This window comes from Pan troglodytes, chromosome 5 (genome assembly GCF_028858775.2).
Source record: "Pan troglodytes isolate AG18354 chromosome 5, NHGRI_mPanTro3-v2.0_pri, whole genome shotgun sequence".
NCBI lineage: Eukaryota > Metazoa > Chordata > Mammalia > Primates > Hominidae > Pan > Pan troglodytes.
The window spans coordinates 143,311,603-143,332,659 of record NC_072403.2 but is presented as its reverse complement, the minus strand read 5'-3'; the positions used below and the strand labels follow the sequence as shown (position 1 = coordinate 143,332,659).

At 38.6% G+C, this 21,057-nt stretch overlaps 1 long non-coding RNA gene across 1 annotated transcript in view; it reads left to right on the top strand.

The window, feature by feature from the left end:
• LOC107975386 (uncharacterized) overlaps nt 1-20,840 on the top strand; it is a 41,935-nt gene extending 21,095 nt beyond the window's left edge. The window contains exon 4 of the long non-coding RNA XR_008548664.2: nt 20,635-20,840. This is a non-coding gene — a long non-coding RNA (uncharacterized LOC107975386). The remainder of the gene's footprint in view (nt 1-20,634) is intronic.
• The last annotated feature ends 217 nt before the right edge of the window (nt 20,841-21,057 follow it).

The window sequence follows — 21,057 nt, the reverse complement described above, 5'->3', positions numbered from 1 at the left end:
AGAGAGTGAGGGGGGAAGTACCATACACTTTTAAACAACTAGGTCTCATGAGAACTCATTCACTATCATGGGAACAGCACCAAGGGGATGGTGTTAAACCATTCATGAGAAATCCACCCTCATGATCCAATCACCTCTCACCAGGCCTCACCTCCAATATTGGGGATTACAATTTGACATTGAGATATGGGCAGGGACACATATCAGCTACCCATCTTATTTATTTTTTATGTAGAAAATATATGCAGTAGTCTCCCCCAACTGAGGTTTCATTTTCTGCAGTTTCAGTTACCTGCAGTCAATTGTGGGTCAAAAATATTAAATGGAAAATTCCAGAAATAAACAATTCATAGGTTGTAAATTTTGTGCAGTTTGAGTAGCATGATGAAATCTCATGCCATTCTGCTTCGTCCAGCCTGGGATGTGAATCATCCCTTTGTCCAGGGTGTCCATTCTATAGATGGCACCCATCACTTACTTAATTAGCCATCTAGGTTATCAGATCAAAAAAACATGATACTGTATACATAGGTTGTATATATATTTGGTACTACCCACAGTTTCTGGGATCCACTGGAGGTCTTGGAACATATCCTCCATGGATAAAAGGGGACTACTCTATCGTGTATGTGTTGCTAACAGCCACACATAAACACATAGATGAATAAGACATAGTTTTCACAATCAAAGATACATCCTAACATGCATTTGCTTTTGAGACTGGTTTTGTTAGATAAATAAGTTTATAGTCTGTAAAACAGGCTACAATATTTAAGAATATTAAGTATAGATAAGTAACTAGTAAGCAAAAAGTTTGCTAGACATTGGTAGGACACATAGAATTTATTAAGTATAAGTAGTAAGCGAGTAGAAAGTATGGATGTCTAACATAGATTGAGACAAATGGAAGAATCAAGAGATACCTAATATCAATGAGTTACCTAGGAACTAAATATATGTGAGACTAAATATATGAGAAACACTAAATATTTGGGATACACCATACATGAGCACTTAAGATTCATAAAGTCATAATTTAGCCACCCATTGGTGACACTCATTCTGGCTCCATGTGTCCTCTGCCCAAGGAGCATGAATAAAACTCATGGCTGTTCAGCAGGCTGATTGGCTGTAGCTGTGGCCAGGATTGCCTGTCCCTGCATCTCTTCAATGGAGCAAGTGTGTGTGGTTGTCTCAGGCCAACTTCTGTCTATGGTTCCCCTTGCTAGAGCCTCAACTCTGATCCTTATAACCACCACCAGCTGGGAAGGATAATGCACTGCCCATATGCATGGGCACACAGAGAAAAAGAGAACGGTGACATATGAACACTGAGCACTTACAATTCAGATTGTGTGATTCTTTTACCCAACTTGCATTCAGTCCTACATGTGTTCATTCACCCCATCTCTTTTCCATCATTTTCCACTGTGAGCTTTAAATGGACTTCATAAGCCATGCGATTTGAGCATTTTAATTTGGTTCTTAAAGCTTTCTGTTCTGTGACCTCTGGGATAGCTTGCCTGGTAATAGACTTGGAGGCTGTCATTGTAACAAGGTGATTTCCCTTGTGACACATGTGAAAAAGATGAAAGCCACGCCACAGAACAATTAGCTGAATAGCTCCCAGAACTTCCATTATCTCAAGGACTATTTATCCTGCATTTCATTCCATTGCTTCTCTTTAGTTCACCCACCTCCTCACTTCCTCTTTGTTTCATCCAAAGCTATTTCTTTCCATGGCTTCTCTTTAGTTCTACCACCTCCTCCCTTCCTCTTTGTTCTATCCAAAGCTATTTCTTCCTCAGGCTGCAGAGAGAGCTGCAGGTAGGAATATCACTGGCTGGAGTCACTCAGTCTACTAGAACACTTCCAAGGGCCTGATGTCTTCCAGCATGGGTCTGAAGAAACCTGATTATTAAGTGAAGCTTTGCTCTTACCTACTGATTGAAGGGTTATTTAGCAGCTGGAAGCCGGAACAAAAAATGATGAGACGGGCTTGGAATCCATTTTCCCAATGCCCTAAATGAATGGATGATAGAATTCAGGAGAGAGCAAGACAAAAAGAGCTCCTTCTGAAATGTGACCTTCTGGCGTTTTTCACAAGTTTAGTGCAGTTGGTTCTGGAGGCACAGCGTGGAAAAAAAATTGTAATGGTTCATTAGTTCATTCGTGTTATAGTTCATTAGTCTCAGGGAAGGTAGCCCAAACCCCTTCTGGTATGACAACCCAATCTGAAAGGTCTCAGAGGAAAAATTCTTCATCTTCCATCATAACCACTTTGTCAAATAATGTCTACAAATAGAAAGCTTGTATTAGCATATTTATTCAATATTCAATAAATATTTAGTGAGTACTTGCACTGTCAGACACAAATTAATGAATTAAATAGGATTTTGTTGCCACTACAGTTGTGCAAAAGAAAATACTCGAGGGGTGAGTATTATTTATGTTTCATTTGGGTTGAAGATCCAAGACAATGGAAGGCACACTTCAAACTTTGGTGAGTGTCCCCTGCACACTGAGTGTCACCCAAGGGCTGGTGTTCAATGACTACCAGATGAGCCCCAAGGTCAGAGGTGCGTTAGCCAGCTGCTCTGATGCTGGAGCAAAGAGAGGTGACCACATTGGGAGGTTACCTGCTGTCACAGAGTTGGTTGGGAAAATTATTACATGAGCGTGTCCTTAGATGTGGGCCATGAGAGAAATCCTGTCCAAGGCAGGATAAAGCGACCCTAACCGGAGGACGAACCACTGTATGCCAAGAGGCTAAAGAAGCAGCCCCAGGCAATACAATGACCCACAACAGGAAATGCAGCTGAGACATCCCCAGGGATGGGTGATAGTCTGAAAAATCCACCGATGGTCTAGGAGAGAGACAGCTCACATACTTCCCAAGCCCAGGGAAAACCCCCTTTTTTCCCCTTCTCCCTATCCTCCACCCAGCTGTGATGCTGGGAGGTCAGAAATGAAGGTAGCAAAAAGGGGATGTGGAAGGAGGTCAGCTGTGAAAAGAGTGGAGCAGCCAACCTCGTCTCTTCCCGCTGTTCACAGCCAGCTATGGCCAGCCTCAGCTGGAAAAAGCAGTTGAACCTTGAATGAAATTCAAGGATTGCATATTTTAATTACTGACTTGAGATTGTTTTTATTACCAGAATGTGATCAGAAAAGCCCTGGGACTTACTCTAAATTGCTGTGAGACAGGGGAAGGTGCAAAGCCCTAGAATTTAAAAGTACAGTGGGAGACAAATAATAAAGTTACTTTTGATTAAACTCATGGATTTCACTGGTTTAATTTATGGTTAGATCAGTGGTCTACTATAACAATCTATTTTAATTTTCTGATTGTATCCCTGCTAGTAATTATAGGGTTATTTTTAATAACACACACATATTTGTGTGTTTGGGTGGACACATACATTCTTCTCAGTGAATACTATGTTAATGGTATGTGAACACACAAAAAGATTATTCCTCAATAATCTTCCTTATACATTCTTGGGCAGCTTGTTTATCTTTCTTTTTGACTGACTCACCTTTATTGAGAAAGCATTCAATTTTTCATAGAAACAGTTCTCTTTTTACGCTGAAGTATCATTAGTTTATATATATATATATATATATATATATATTTTTTTTTTTTTTTAAACAGGGGCTCACTCTGTCACCCAGGCTGCAGTACAGTGGCACAATCATGGCTCACTGCAACCTTGACCTCCTGGGCTCAAGCAACCCTCCCACCTCAGCCTACTGAGGAGCTGGAACTACAGGTGTGCACCATCACGCCTGACTAATTTAAAAAATTTTTTTTGTAGAGACAGGATCTCCCTATGTTGCAGAAACTCCTGAGTTAGCAATCCTTTTGCCTTGGCCTCCCAAAGTGCTAGGATTACAGGCATGAGCCACCACACCCAGCCTTAGTTACATAATATTTAACTAGATTTTGTCATTAAAGGAACACGTACAATAGGCTTAGTTTCAAGTCATTAGCAAACACAACTGACTCTTGTAATTATACACTCTAACAAATGGAAGGATGTGTGAGACAACTACCTGAGTTTAAACACTCCATGGGCATCCGATGAAAGGTTTAGCAGAGGAAATGGTGACTGTCAGTGAATTCAGCAAATTATTTCAGAGAAAGTAATTTAAAGGTCTAACATTTTTCTCCTGAAAATGTTAATTATCTATTTTTTTTCTTGGTGTTTGTCTTACTTGTAGAAATTCAGCTTCCTGAAACACCCCAGTTCTCCAACAGTTTCATTCAGTGTATCTGTGGGGATATTTCATGTAACAAGTCTCATCAGTTTACACACACATAGAACACATAGGTACAGCTTGGATTATTATAAAGTGAACACACCCATGTACCCAAATGAAAGGAAGAGAATATGACAGGAATCTCAGAAGATCCCCACACTCACATCACATGTGTAGTTCACATCACTACAATTTCCCTGTTTCCCAGAGGTAGACACGATCTCATCAGCTTATCTAATATATTATTAAACCTGTACTTTGAGTTCCTGACTTTAGTTATTAAGATTTTCAGTTTTGGAATTGATTTTAAAATTTAGGCTTCTTGTTCTCTACTGAAGTTCTCCATCATATCAGATAACTTATAGAACTTATTTATCACAGTCGTTTTAAATTCTGGGTCTGAGGAGTCCGAATTCTAGCTCTTCTATGGGTCAGTTTGTATTTTCTGTATTTTCTCTTGTTATTTAGTCATTTCACCTTCTTTCCTGTTATGCCTGATAATTTTTTAATTAAATGACAGATTTGGGGTATGAAAAATCACAAATAAAATGTAAGGTTCTAAGTGGTGCTTTTCCTTTCAGCAAACAATTAGGATAGAGACAGATCATCTTAATTTAATCATGGATTGAGCTATTTCAAAGCTGAGCTGCTGTTATTCTAAAGGCTTATCCATGTCCAGCTTCTTCTGTTCCCAGTATAGCATTTTTTAGGTCCCAGCTGAAAGCTAGGGTCTATCCTTCTTGATAGTTTTTGAATCCACTTTTTCCTCCAATATCCTAAGACTGGTAGAAGTTCTCCTCAACTTTTCAGCTTCTCAGTGTTGCTCATGAATTGGCAAACACCTTAGGAGGAAGAGTAGACTGAATGTTGAATTTACATTATTGTGCCTTTCTTCTCTCTGGAATTTTGACCCCCTAAGCCATAGCTGTCTTAGTAGGTCTCTCATGCTTTCAAATAGATATTTTGCTACATTTTATCAAACGTTTCCAGTTCTTGGCAGGAGTATTGCCCAGCAATAAGCTATCAGAAGTATTTTTAAAAATCCCTGTTGCTGTTTGTGGTATCCCATGACTTTTTTCAAAATACAAGTTTTCTAGTGTTTAAAAAGTTTATCTACAGTAAATTGTACTAATATTGAACTGTAAGCCATCATGTCATGGTTCTGTCCTCAATGGAGTTGGAAAAAAAAAAAAAAAAGCAAAAATACTGTTATTGATAGAAAAAAATAGCCCAGGAATTTGTTATGGTAGAGTTAGTTTCTAAATGGCTTGCTTCAGTGCACCGGATGTAGGATCCTTAGTTTTAAGAATCTGGTCACTCTCCCAGTAAGCAGGTTAAAGCCTGGCCATTCCTTGTGCTGCCCCATTTTTGATTAATAAGTTTACTAACATACTGTCTAGTGTGAGCCTTTAGTAGTTAGGCTAAAACATTTAAACCAAGCATTAGAAATGGCCTTGAATTTGTCAAGTTCAAAGCAAGAAATAGTACCGCATTAGAAACTAACAAAGTGCCAAGAAAGTGCCTTGCTGACGTTTTTCCTGGAGTTTGATTTTTTCTTTCTCTGTGCCTTTTATCTCTGTCACCCAACTTTATTTTAATTATTTGTTCCCACCAACATGACAGAATTGGGTCATTCCAAATTCTGTGCAGCAGATAAAACTGCTCTTGTGCAAGCCAGGGAAGGAAAAGCCTTTGAATCCCAGGTGCTTTCAATAGAACAAAATTAACATTCAAGGCTGCACTTGGCTAGATAGTGTGCTTCTTTCAGTGAGCAGAAAAATTAGAGTGTTTATTTATAGCTCTCTTTGAAAAGAGCAGTGTCCATTTTCACCAACAACAACAAAAAATGGTTCTCTTTCCAACTTGGCATATTTTTTCTTTTAGACTAATACTCTTTCCTAAGTTAATATTGATTGCCAATTAAGGCAAATATGTAAATTCAAATGTCAAATGGTATGACAAAATTATTTAATGTCTGTAAGCTGTAAAGATAATCAATTTTATTTAATTCAGCATACTTTTATTGAATTTTTATAATAATCAAGTCACTTTTTTAGAACATTTTGAAGGATGCATGAATGAATTGAAGTAATTTTTCATCTCAAAGAATTTCCAATATAGTAACATGAAACTGAAAGTAATTGAAATAAGAAATATAGAGGCAAAAGGTTACCATACAGAGTGGAAACAGATTATTTTTGTTCGGCAACATAAATGAAGGATGTAAGAAGTACAATTTAAGCTAGATCTTAAAGGGTAAATAAGTTTCATCAAACTTATCTTAAAAGTCACTTTTCCGTGAAGCACTTCCTGCTGTCTCCCCAACGTGCAACTGGCTACCCTCCTCTCACACATATCCTTCATGCCATTCTTTTCTGGACATACCTTCTACCTGTAATTTATTTGTTTGCTGTTATGTCTCATGCAATCAAACCATAAACCCCTTAAGGAGCCTCCAGAGCCTGACACAGGTTAGCAGTATTCTAGCCAGGAGTGAACATTTATAAGCATTTGTTTAATTAGTTAAATAACTAATCAATTAATTCACAGAGAGACTAAAAAGAAAGGAGAGCCAGGATTCTAGTTTCATCGTTATTACAGGTTGGGATCCCCAGGAAGAAAATTCTCATTACACACTAGCATCACCAGGTATGAGTCTTTAAAAACATTTTAGTATGGAAAATGTCAAACCTTTACAAAAGTAGGTTGAATCATACAATGAACCCACGTACTCATCACCCAACTTCAATAATTATTAAGGCATGGCTAAGCTTGTTTCATCTATACTTCCACACACTCCCACCCACTCTTACATATTATATTAGTATTTTGAAACAAATCAGGAGGCTTTTTAAAAAAATACTGATGCCCAGAGATTCTCATTTAAAAGGTTTGGATGCAGTGGTTTAGGCTCCTCAATGCTTCTAATGTGGACCAGGAATTGGAACAACATGAATACATGTGGTTAAAGCACTACAGTTAAGCAATTTCAGGAAGAATTCAAGGATTGGTGAATTTCCCTGTCTAGACAGAGCCTATTTTCAGTCTGAGATAATAACAGAAGTGGCAGGAAAAAGGGCTAGGTTGGGGAACAGGGAGGCAAGATCAGTCTTCCCCGTTAGGCAGAGTTTGAATTTTATTCTGAAGTTTATTTTTATTGTCATCATTATTGTTTTGGACTGAGCTCTGGCCTCTGTTATTAATTTCCAGATGGGAAAATTGGATACTGAGCAATTAAATGACTTAGCTAAGCACGCAGGTTAAATTAACATTGAAAGTCAAACAATTAAACCAAGATTATTCATTTCCAGGAAATCTCTGTGATTTTTCATGATTTTCACAATGATTTCTAGTAAAGGAATTATTTCTCCTAAAGTAAGTAAAAGGGTGTAAGTTAGGTGTATAGAAATGTATAAGTGCTATTGGCTAAAGCGGGGTCTCCAAGGGGTTAGGTCCCGGTCCCGGGCCTGTTAGGAACTGGACTTACAGCAGGAGATGAGGGGGGCAAGGGGTTTTGTGGCCTGAGTGCTGCCTCTTAACAGATCTTTGGGGGCATTTGATTCTCATAGGAACTGCGCGTGTGAGGGGTCTAGATTGCACACTCCTTAGGGGAATCTAACTAATGCCTGATGATCTGAGGTGGAACAATTCCATCTCGAAACCATGCCCCGCCTAACCTGTCCCATGGAAAAATTGTCTTCCATGAAATCCATCCCTGGTGCCAAAAAGGTTGAGGGCCACTGGGCTAAAGAGCAACTATGTCTGTGGAGGCTCAAGAAAGAGCCACTAATCAAAATGCATATAGTAACTACTAATATAAAGACAACCCCTCATTCTGAAAAAAATTACTTTTTTTTTTCAGATCTGACTTCACCTCTTTTACTGACAAAGTTCTATTTAATGGTAACATTTTGTTTGCTTTCTCCAATTAGAATCCTTAGACAAATTCTTTTTTATGTTCTTTATACTTTTAAATTTATTTCATATTTTAATATGGGCTATCATATATTGATTCAGTATTTGTTTGAAATGCAATGACCACAAATTGTTGGATTAGTCAGTTATAGAACGATGATCTCAAAATTTCAATTTTTCAAAAATGTTAGCCATAATAGATTTCGAACTTATAATGGGACTAGAATAAATAAATTTGTATGTCACTACATATTGCTAATTTTTTTGAGATATTGTTCATTCTAAAATAGCCCAAAAAAGAGAATGTTTCCTTCACATTTGTTTCTGTATGTAACCTCACTTCAAACAATACTGAAAAAAAAAAAGAAACCGTAAGAGAGCATTCCTCAAATATAGTTTTGTTTTTACAGTATGTCAACAAATATTTGTTGAACATGTATTATATACAAATTTAAATTAAATTTTCTGATTTCAATGTTTTTGGAAGTCATTAAAATTTCGTATGAGTTTCGCATGTGATTGAGCAACATTATGACTTTGGCATCATGTCAAATTCAAGAAAAAATAATTTGATTTTCATATTGTTATTTCATTCATGCTTTCAGGCAGCAAGAAAAAAAGGCAGAGCGACATGATGAGGAAAACAAAAAGATGAGATTGCTTACACCCTGCAGCTGTGTCTTTAGCCTTGCATAAAGCTTTTCTTCTTTTACTTTAATCAGTAGGGTGTGCTCAGAAATGTAAAATGGCCTTTCAAATGGCATGTGTTTTCAGCCTAAACATCATCTCATAATTCATGCTACAAGTGTTTCAAAACCTTTAGATGAAAGTAGCATAATGACAGATATTTTAGTAGAGTATGAAGCATTTTGGTACAAATACTTCAGTCTTGAAGCGTTCCTAACAGTACTTTTACCTGCTTCCCACGAAGGTGGTTTTAGATCCAAGAAAACCATTTGCTTGTAGAGAGATGTGGAGAATGCAGGATGGCAGATGCACACTCCCTTTATCTCTTTTTTTCAAAGCTTACAGCAAAAGAAAATGTCAGTGAAAACTCATAATCCCTTAGCATCTAATAGTAGTTGGAAAGAAGAATGGCTTGAAATAAGAATCAGCAATCCTTTTATCACTATGAAATACAGAGTGGAATTCTGCATAAGAGAAGTCTGTCTTGCATCACTTCTTGTAAGCTTAGTCAGTGAAGTATATTTCATTTATAGAAACCATCCCATCATTCAACCTGCGCTTATTGAGAGTCTCCTCATAATAATAAAGGTAAATATTTATTGGGTTGCACACTGTAAGCCACAAATTGTGCTTTAATGTTTTACAGGCTTTTACAAGTTGAATTAATTCTCCCAGTTATATCATGAAGTTGGTATTATTATTTCTCCATTTCATAAATGGGTTCTGAAAGTTAGAATTTTCCCCAAAGTCTACACAGAAAGTGTCTTGCAGGACTAGGATTTGAGACTATGCAGTCTCACCCTAGATCCTACATTCCTTTTTATTTTTTATTTTTTGTAGAGATGAGGTTTTGTCATATTGCCCAGGCTGGTCTCAAACTCCTGGGCTCAAGCAATGGGCCCGCCTCAGTTTCCCAAAATGCTGGGATTACAGGTGTGAGCCACGGTGCCCAGCCTCTAGGTCCTACATTCCTAACCACTGAATAGTATGTGCATCAATGTACTAGAACCAGCTGGGGGTGTGCAACAATGGTGACCAAAAGAGTCGACATCCCTGTCCTCCTCTGGCTGAGACGTATATTAAAATAATAATTGCCCATGATCTCCAGCCACACAGAGGAGCTCAAAATGTCGTTCCCTAAGATCTGCACATCTATTCATTCTACCTCCAATGCTATCCTCCTTGATCTTCTTAGGACTGGCTCTTTGAACTATTTACACTGCTGTCAAATTTAACTTCCTTAGGCCATCCCAGATCATCCAATAACTGAAACTCCTAGTTAAATTATTCATGGGAGCGCTTAACATTAATGTGGCATTTTCTTGTTTCTTGTAAACAACAATTCATTGTTGTTTTTTTCCGCATAGTTTATTGCTGAGTGTGTGTGTGTATGTGTGTGTGTGTGTAAGGGAACAGGAAGATGGCAGCAAGGAGAATAAAAATAAAAGAATGCAAGAAGAAAAGAAAGGAGAGTTTCAGAAAGGGAGGAGGAAGAAAAGTGTGAAAGAGAGTGATGAAGGTGAAGAAGGAAGGAAAGGCAGGAGGAGGACATCATGGATAAGCCTAGCAGCATATTTTTTAGATGCCTTTGAGCTCATCTGTATCAGTTTCCTATGGCTGCTATTGCAAATTACCACAAACATGGTGGCGTAAAACGACAGATCTGTTCTCTCACTGTTCGGGAGGCCAGAAGTCTAAAATCCAGGTGTTGGCGGGTCTTATTCTTTCTAAAGGCTCTAGAGAAAATTCCATTCCCTGCCTGCTTGAATGACCATCTGATCTTTCCTTTCCCCTCGTACCTGAACGTCTCGAAAGAGTTGTACAGGCTTCAGCTCTGTTCACATCTCCCATTCACTGCAGTCTACGGTAATCTGGCTTCTTCCCTTGTCAGTTTGCTGGAATTACTTTAGTTAAGGTCATAAAAATCTCCAGTGAATATTTTTCTGTTATTTAGTTCTGAATTAACACGCTATTTTGGTGATATTTATTACTCCCTCTTTTGGAACTCTCTACTTTGTTGACTTTCACTGCATTTGACTTCCCTGGTTCTTTTCTCTTTCTTCTATTTAGTTCCTTCACTGTTTCCTCTTTGGACTTGTCTTCCTCTGCCTACCCTTTAAAGAGTGTATTTCCAAAGATTTCATCCTGGTCCATTGCTTTTATTCTACATAGTAATTATAATGGGGCGATCTCATCTACTTTCATGACTTTAAATAGCACCAGAGTACTAACGCCTTCCAAATATTTACCCTTAGTGAAGAGTCTTCTCTTGAACTTCTCCTGGATATACATCCAACCACTCACCTGTGTCACACTTTTACCACAAATTCATCAGGTCCCAAACTGAAATGATTAACCTTGCCCCTGACCTCCCAGTACTCTCTCTCTCTCTCAGTGGCATTATCATTCAGTCATCCCAGCTAGAATTTGGAGACTCAGTCCACCTTTAGTTCTTCCATCACCATCTAATCACTCACAAGCCCCACCCATTCTGCAAGTCTGCACTCCCTCCCTCCATCTTCACTGCCACCCTCTCAATTCAAATGCTCATCTTCTCTCCTCACTAGTTATTCTGCTGTCTATGTCCATCCACCATACAAGGTGCCAGATTAATACATCTATCTCAAATAAATATGGCATCATCACTCTTAATGTAAAATCAAAGATTCTTTCTCTTCCACCTCTCCAACCAAATTTTCCATTTTTTACTTTTGAAATTTGTGAATTACCATAGTATTACATACCCTGAGATGATGAATACGCCTGTGACTTCTTCATGCAGTACCCTCTCACTGAGACCTGTATCCCCTGACTTGTAACCTGGTTAACTTTTCATCCTCCTTTATAGTTAACCACCAAATAACTTCTAGGAAGAATTCCCTGAATTTCCAAACTGCTTTGAATATCACTTTCCATTTTCATATTTCTCTGTATCGACCTCTATTATTGCTTTACCTGTTGCGTTATCATTACCAGTTTACCTACCTGATTCTCTCAGTCGACAGCCTCCTAAGGATGGGAATTGCATCTGCTTTATCTGTGCATCCCATTACCTGGCCCACTGCTGGAGAATGATGGGAATCTCTTATTCTAGACCTTGCTGAGGAGGAAGCTGTCCTGGGGGAAGCAAGGCTTTTGGTGCCCTTCACATAACACCACATCACCTAATTTTCAGTCCTCCCTACTAATAACAGATAACGCAAAATCCCATTACACTTTAGAGTATCTGTATGGAGAGTGTGGAAATGAACACACTAGGATAACCTTCTGCTTTGTGATGAGCATCCTTTTGCTTCAGCCAGCATTGAAAACAGAACATTTCTCCACCTCTCAATTGTGATGTCCTGCTCCTTTTGGAAATTCTGTTCTCTTTGAATAGAGCAGCTTCATTACCAGAACCATCAGTTTCACAATGGACAGATTCAAAGCATCTTTCACAGGAGGGTGGCCCGTCTCATGTCTGCAGATTGGGGTGCGTGTGGGGTTATACACACACCAGAGTCTGTATTAACACAGTTTTAACATTCAGAAGGAATAAACATAAAATCAGATCAAGTCTTTATGTATTAGATATTCTGAGTCACTATACTGAAATATTCTATACTGTAACTTTTTTGAGGAAGAAAAATAGTGCTGGGGAGATGAACTGGCCTTGTTCCAGTATATACCTTAGTTTTGATGCTGATAGAAATGAAAGTTATTCACCTATACAAGGAGTCCAAAACACAGACTCATAACTGGGGTTTTTCTGGCCAGCACAGTATGCTGATTTGTTTAACTTTTAAAATTTGTGGAGGATCTCTTGAACCCGAGAGGCGAAGGTTGCTGTGAGCTGAGACTGTGCCATTGCTCTCCAGCCTGGGCAACAAGAGCAAAACGCCATCTCAAAAAAAAAAAATTGTGAAATAAAGTATAAAAATCATAAAAGGGCATAAAACATGAGTACATAGTTTAATAAATAATTATAAATTAAATACCTCTGAAACTATCTCTGAGATCAAGAAATACAATATCAGCACCTGTTATGGGTGGAATTGTATCTTTCTCAAATTCTGGTGTTGAAGCTCTAACCCCAAGTACCTCAGAATGTGACTGTATTTGGAGACAGGGCCTTTCAAGAGGTAATTAGGTTAAATAAAGTCATCAGGGTGGGTGGTAATCCAAGATGACTGGTGTCCCTATAAGAAGAGGAAATTTGGACACACACAGAGAGAGACGTCAGATATACACACAGACGTCAGAAGTGCACACATAACAAGCAGGCAGCCATTTGAAACCAAAGAGAGAGGCCTCAGAAAAAACCATGCCTGCCAACGCCTTGATTGGACTTCTAGCCTCCAGTACTGTGAGCAAATAAACCCCCCAGTCTGTGGCATTTTGTTACAGTGGCCCAGAAATACCCTTGTGTGCCTGATGACAAAACCCTCCCTCTCCAGCTTGGACATAGCCACCCACTTGATTTACAATCATTGATAAACATGATGTTATTTTCACTGCAGTTTTACCACTGCGTTTGCATCCAAAAAATTATAGCTTGGTTTTGCTAATTTTGCAGCTTCTTTATTGATTTGAAATTGAATAGCTTCAGGCAAAGCAACTATTCTCTCATTCACAATAGCCAATATCTGCCATGGTCTAGACCTGAGTAGTCCTTGGGCACGTGTTTGTTACTTCTTGGACTCTTGCCCAGCCTTCTAGAATGTGCCTCCTTTAATGGCCAATTATCATCTTAAGAATGACTGAGCCAATGATTCTAATAGTCACACTCCTTCACTCCCACCTGTTACAGGTTTTAAATGTCAAATTTTTGTTTTAGAATTACAGTGGAAATTGTTTGGAGAATTTCATGACACATACTGAAATAGTGTCACCCAGAACTGTCACAACCAAAGATAGAAAATTGCAAGTATAGGCTGAGTGAGCTTTATTTAAAGATGCAGTAACACCAAAACCCCTTTCTTGCCCCTATCCCTCAGGGTCCCAGTAGAAAACAGATGGACAGTTGAGCTAAACTCATTCAGGAAAAAATTATTAAAAAGGAACTTCTTACAAAAGTAGGAGAAACACATGGAATAGTGAAGGAATCTCATGCTAGTAGCAAAGAGAGGGCTACCAAAATGCAAATGGAGAAAGAACAGTCTAGAAGAGAGTCCTTGAGCGTGACCTTTTATCAACGTTCTCACCCAGCCTGAGGGAACTACCCAGGAAGGAAGCCAAAGGAAAAAATTCTTGTCCTCACTCTTCTCCCTCTGATAACCTTCCTGGGCTCCCCACTGGCTGAACCTAACCAGAAACCAGATGGTATGAGAATCTGTAGACAAAATATAGACAGAGCTCAGGAGAAGGGTGAGGCTTGAGGAGGAAATGGAAAATTTCTGGCACATTGCCTTTTGAATGGCCATGGGAGGTGATATGGTTTGGGTCTTTGTCCCCACCCAAATCTCAAACTCTAATCCCCATTGTTGGAGGAGGGGTCTGGTGGGAGCTGACTGGATCATGGAAGCAGATTTCCCCCTTGCTGTTCTCGTGATAGTGAGAGAGTTCTCAGGAAATCTGATTGTCTAAAAGTGTGTAGCACCTCCCTCTTCTTTTCTTCCTCCTGCTCTGGCCATGTGAAGATGTACCTGCTTCCCCTTCACCTTCTGCCATGATTGTAGGTTTCCTGAGGCCTCCCAAACCATGCTTCCTGAACAGCCTGTGGAACCATGAGCCAATTAAACCATTTTCTTTAGCAATTATCCAGTCTCAGCCAGGCACAGTGGCTCATGCCTGTAATCCCAGCACTTTGGGAGGCCAAGGCAGGTGGACCACGAGGTCAGGAGATCAAGACCAGCCTGGCCAAGATGGTGAAACCCCGTTGTTAGGGACAAGCTGCCCCAGGAACCCACCCCCCCACCTCAATGCAGCTGACCCTTACCCTGAATACCCTGCAGCTGCATTCCTGAACCCTTATCTAGGTGCCACAGCAAGGTCACCAGACTTGCTACGCTGAAGCCCTCCAGGCAGCACGAGGGATGTCATGTGAAACGTGGATAAACCTAAGTTACACCCTCTTGTAAATTCTTATTTTCACAAGATAATACATTGTAAGCCTGTCACGAGATGATATGTGGTAAAGTTCACCAAGAAACAACCCCAGGGTCTCTATCCCCCATGTAAACGCCTCATTTTGTAAGCTCAAGGCTGCTTCCTCTGACTGTGGTGGAACAGCCTGGCATGTTAATAAACTTACTCGCCTGACCTTGGGTCTCTCTCTTGTCTTTTCTCTCAGCTAACTTAACACCCGTCTCTACTTAAAATACAAAAAAAAAAAAAAAAAGAAAATTAGCCAGTCTCGGTGGCAGGTGGTTGTAATTCCAGCTACTCGGGAGGCTGAGGCAGGAGAATCGCTTGAACCCAGGAGGCAGAGGTTGCAGTGAGCCGAGATCGCACCACTGCACTCCAGCCTGGGCGACAGAGTGAGACTCCGTCTCAAAAAAGAAAAGAAAAAAAAAAAAAAGAAATCACCCAGTCTCAAATATTTCTTTGTAGCAGTGCAAGAACAGACTAATACAGGAGGGAATGTAGATATTGGTTTCTCCAGGCAATCCCATGTTTGAAATATGATAATTCTCCAGGGAGGACAGTACATGAAAAATATGCAGCTTCACCGGTAACCCTCCAGGAAGTTTACAAAACCAGGATGACTAGATAGTAATAAGCAAGAAAATAAAGAGTGAGTGTCTTCAGGATTCAGATATGGATGCCACTCAGATATATTGCTACCAATTAGATTGCATGCCATTAGTGTTTACTAATTCTAACACTTGAGACACTCCACTGCCAACTGACAAGAAAAATTAGGAGCAAAATACAGAGGTGCCATCTGGAAGGATTAGTATGCTTTTTAGGAAAGTGGGTGTGGCTTGCATTCAGAATTGGAACCAAAGTTAGCTAACCTTAAAGCATAAATCTCCCCTGGAAAAAAAATTGTGTATGGGATCAAAGTGGGAAAAGTATTTTTCAGTTTCTTTTTCAAGAGCATAGCATAATAGCATCTATAGCATAACATAGTATGGTTATTTATATTACATCTATACATATAGATATAAGTATCTATAGTATAGCACACAAATAGTCACAGTTATTTCTAGGTTATTTATATTATACTGAAATTCACTGTACTCCTGTCGTTAAATTTGGAATTGGGCATCAGGAAGATCCATATTAAAATCCAGCCAACAGACCTTAGCCACTGAAATGCCAACAGTATTAAGCAAATGGTAATCTACAAACATAAGTAGCAAGGAAAGTGATTAATTAATGTTTGTCCAGAGACAGCTGTCATTAGTAATCCAGTGGAAGAAAGAGAAAAAAATGATGCAAAAAGAATAAGATAAGCCATGCAGAACTATTGTTAAACAATAAACCAATTCTTAGAAGAGCTAGGATTAGAAATCAGGTGCCAGATTTACTTCCATTCCAAAATTGGAACCCTCGAGGGTGGAATGTAGAATAGTACAGTCACTGTGGAAAACAGTTTGACACTTCCTCAAAAAGTTAAATATGAAATTACAATACGACCCACAGTTGTACTCCTAGGTATATAACCACAAGAATTGAAAGCAGGACTCAAACAGATACTTGTATGTTAATGTTCATAAACGCACTATTCACAATAGCAGAAAAGTAGAAACACCCCAAGTGCCCATCAACAGATGGATGGACAAACAAAATGTATACACATGTATGAAATATGATTCAGTCATAAGAAGGTGATATATACTACGCGTGGATAAACCCTGAAGACATTATGCTAAGTGGAATAAGCCAGATACAAAAAGACGACTGTTGTATGATTCCACTTATACGAAATATCTAGAATAGGCAAATTCACAGAAATAGCAAGTAAATTAGAAGTTACAAGGGTAGGAGAGAGAAGGGAACATGAGAAGTTACTGCTTAATGAGCACAGAGTTTCTTTTTGGAGTGATGAAAATATTTTGGAAATAGATAGTGTTGATAGTTGTAAAACATTGTGAATGTCATTAATGCCACTGAATTGTACACTTAAAGATGATTAAAATGGAAAATGTTATGTCGTGTATATTACCACAATCTAAAAAATTCCTCCTCCTTTTTTTCTCCGTTGCATTTTATTTTAACTGAGGATGTCAAAGGGGCCTCAGAAACACTGCGCAGTGCCATAAGATGAACTTAAATAAAGCCATACCAATAAGTGACAGTGATAAAATAGCTGAAATGTTCATTTCTGGTTTGAGTTCAAAGCACTAGGCTGACCTTCCTTACACTTTAGTTATCAAGCAGGAAATGTTATTAAATTATTAGAACATTAAAGAAAGATTGAAGAACAGATGATATTCCAATATTCCTAAATTAAAGGCTCCTAGACTTTTCTTGCTAAGACCCTAAAATAAATTGTGCTTCCCAGAGACCTAAACAGGACCATAATGTCCACCACTGTGGCTCATTAGAGTCCAAATGGGAAATGAGGACAAAATACCAACGCTGCTTGTCGGAGGTGATGGAGAGTGATATCCCCATTAGACTACAAGAAGCAATACTTTTGGCTGGGCGCGGTGGCTCATGCCTGTAATCCCAGCACTTTGGGAGGCTGAGGTGGGCGGATCATGAGGTCAGGAGTTCAAGACCAGCCTGGCCAACATGGTGAACCCTGTCTCTACTAAAATACAAAAAGTAAGCCGGGCAAGGTGGCGGACACCTATAGTCCCAGCTACTCAGGAGGCTGAGGCAGGGGAATCATTTGAACCAGGGAAGCGGAGGTTGCAGTGAGCCAAGATTGCGCCACTGCTCTCCAGCCTGGCAACAGAGCAAGACTCCATTTCAAACAAATAAAAAATAAAAATAAGAAGCACTGCTTCCTTCTCCTTCCTCTGGCCAGAACTTGGACTTATTTCTGTCTCCCATGCTGCAGTGTATTTGTCAAGAAGCAAAAGATTTTAAAATAATAACCGTTAACTTATTTCTAATTTTAAAAGTAATATGTTTTTATTGTCATAATTTTAGGGGAAAAATTCAAGGAAGAAAAAATAAATCACCTATAATTTCACTGCCCAGATATAATTATGGCTAGTATTGTGATGTGTGTGTGCAATGTAAGACACATGTGACTAATTTTAGTCAAAAGAGGGAATGCCTAACATTTCCTCATTATGAAAGAAAGAGTTTTTCATTGAAAAGTATGTCTTTGGAACAGTACAAGCTACAGGGAAGAAGGACAATTCCATCATGTGAAAACCATTTTGATGTATCCTAGTCCAATGAGCCATAGGCCACTAGTCTGCTTATTGACTTTTTGCAATGAAGGAGATCACAAATCAGAGGAATCATGGGGCCTCTCACCAAAGAAAGAAATGGGGTTATTATAGGATTTGAGACAGCAAAGCAGAGCCATGGGCCAAAGAATCAACATGAAGTCTGGACTGCAACACAGACCCAGGGGCCTTTTTCCTCGGAAACCACAAAGTTAAGATAGGTGTGAAATGCTGCATCGAGAAACTCCTTATCTGTAGCGCTCCACCTGGATTGGAAATCAAGGCTACATCTCTGTGTCAACGTGACTCAAATTCTCCCAGCAAGGAGAGTGGGCGCTTCATTTTTATTGATATGATTTCAAAGAGCAAAGTTTCTGAGAGTCTATAATTTCAGAAAACAAGCTTTTTTTTAGTAAGACAGTAATAATCCCTCAAAGAAAGGTACCATTATGACTTTATAGCTGCAGCATGACCCTGGGAGAAATGTTGCTTCCTGTCAACAGAGCAGCTGGCTTGACCTGGATGTGGGTCTGTTATTCCAGACTCATGAATGGCAGGGAAGAGCTTTTACCTTCTCAGTCCCAGTTAATTTTGCAGAAGTTTTCTTCCATTTTTCTTAATGCCTAAATTTTTATTTCTTTTGATCTAACTTATTTCAATATTGTCAATCCAACTGTGGATTCTGTTTTTTAACTAAATTTCATTTGATGATGATTTTTATATAATGACCTAGTCCTAAATACTTATCTTTTGAATGGCTAAATAATAGACCATCTTATAAGTATACCAAAGATGACCTAACAAATCCAAATTGGTTATTATCAAAGTTTACTTATAAATTTCTCATTTTTACTATAATGAGTTATGTTTTAATAAACATTTTCCTGAATGCAGCTTTATGAAAACTACTGGGGCAAGGTTATGAGTGTTGGAGGCTCTAGATATTTATTTGTCAAATTGCTATCCACAAGGTTGTGTCTCTTTATACTGGTTCAGGTAATCTATGAAAATAGTTATTTGTGGCACTCACCTAAGCACAGGCAACAATTTTCTTTTAACTTTTTAAAATTGTTAATTCCAAGGCCGTAAAGTGGTAACTCCTTGTGATTTTAATTTGCCTTTTACAAGTATAGTAAGGTTAGCATTTTCCCATTTTATTTACTAATTTTTGTTCATTTTTATAACTTACTCAAAATGTTTTTGTGAAGATGCATTAGGAAGCTTCAAGTGTTTCTCATCAAACCACCTTAGCACTTTAGGTAGTAAAAATACTATGTATTATAAACTGTCGTGTTCTCAGCAATAGTTTCTTTCTAAGATGTAGTTTACAAGTCTTTGTGAAGTTATTCTTACTCTTTTGAAATTCTCTTTAATCTCACAACCTGAAGTTGGCAACCAGAAATCTAAGTCATCAGGTTTCACTAACCTCCTATTGATGGAATCTGTTTTGTCATGATTGGTTGTGATGTCTGACACCAATAATGTGTTACTCATTACAAAATACCAACTTTGGAAAATAATTTTTTTAATAAATTCTTGAAAATTCAACGTTATTCTACGATACTGTTATACACAATTCCTGTGTTCATTCTTCAGAGCAATGAGCATAGAGCTAACATGCTTTACAATATACATGCAGGCAACAAAACCCGAGCCATCAATACCAATAGGTGTGGCAACCAGTACATGAGCTTCTGTTTCTCCATGTGTGATTCATGTCTTGTATGTATCTTAGATGAATAAGAAAAAAAACTGCTGACTTGAATCATAGTATACCTTAAGACTGGGTCAATGAGGACTCAAGGAAGGAATGCTTAATGCAGATACCATTACTGCAGTTTTAAATATTCATTCTGATTCTTTTCTTCATATCTGCTTTCTTTTAGGCCTGGTATTAATGTAATTTCTTACCCACATTGCCCTTTTGGCCTTGTTTAATTTGGATAGTTACCTTAGTGATGTCCCTGAAGTGTAGCAGTGTGCGTCATTGCAGTTATCACAGTAATTTATGATTTCAGTTTGCCCTCTCCCCAGCTCCCTCTAGTCCTTTATTCCTATCACTGCCAACTGAAAGGAGAAAGTTCAAGAACTTGGAATGTCTCAAAATATCTTATCTTCTTTTAATGCCTGCTCCTTGGTTCATTCAATAATCTTTGGTGTACAAGACAGCCTTGGTTATAAATTCACTTTGGAAAACCACGTGGCCTAATGAGGATGACACTGACCTGTGAATGGGCAGTTTTTCTTTGGTGCATGGCCTCAATATTTCTCTTATTTAATGTCAAACTTCAGAGCTACACTGTTCAAACGCTGCTAACATTCCGTTTGTAAAATGGATGACAACCTTGTAAACCAGGGGTCACTGAAAGCATGATAAGAAGATAAGTAAGACTTTTGTCAAGCTGGGGTGGGCAGGTGGCCGGTGGTGCTTCTCAATCTGTATTCCAGGGTGTATGGGATGCCATGAGTAATCTTGGGCCATCCTTCTCAATTTCAGTTTTTTAATACAAATGGGACCAGCTAAAATGAACTTCAAGGAGATTTTGAAAAGGAAAGGAGTGGGGAAAGACATCACAAAGAAACAAAATAAGCAGTCTTAAGTCTGCAAGAGATGTACTGCGGAAGGTTTGTTCTGTTATTTTTTTTCCTCTGCGTTTATTGAATAAAACAAATCAATAAAAATGGTGTATATTCCAGGTGTACAACATGATGATTTGATGTTCATATACATTGTGGGATGTGAGATGATTACCACAATCAAATTAATACACCTATCACCATATATAGCTACCAGTGTGTGTGTGTGTGTGTGTTTGTGTGTGTGTGGTGAATACACTTAAGACCTACTCTTAGCAAATTTCAAGTAAACAGTACAGTATTATCAACTATAGTCATCATGCTGTATATTAGAATCCCATAA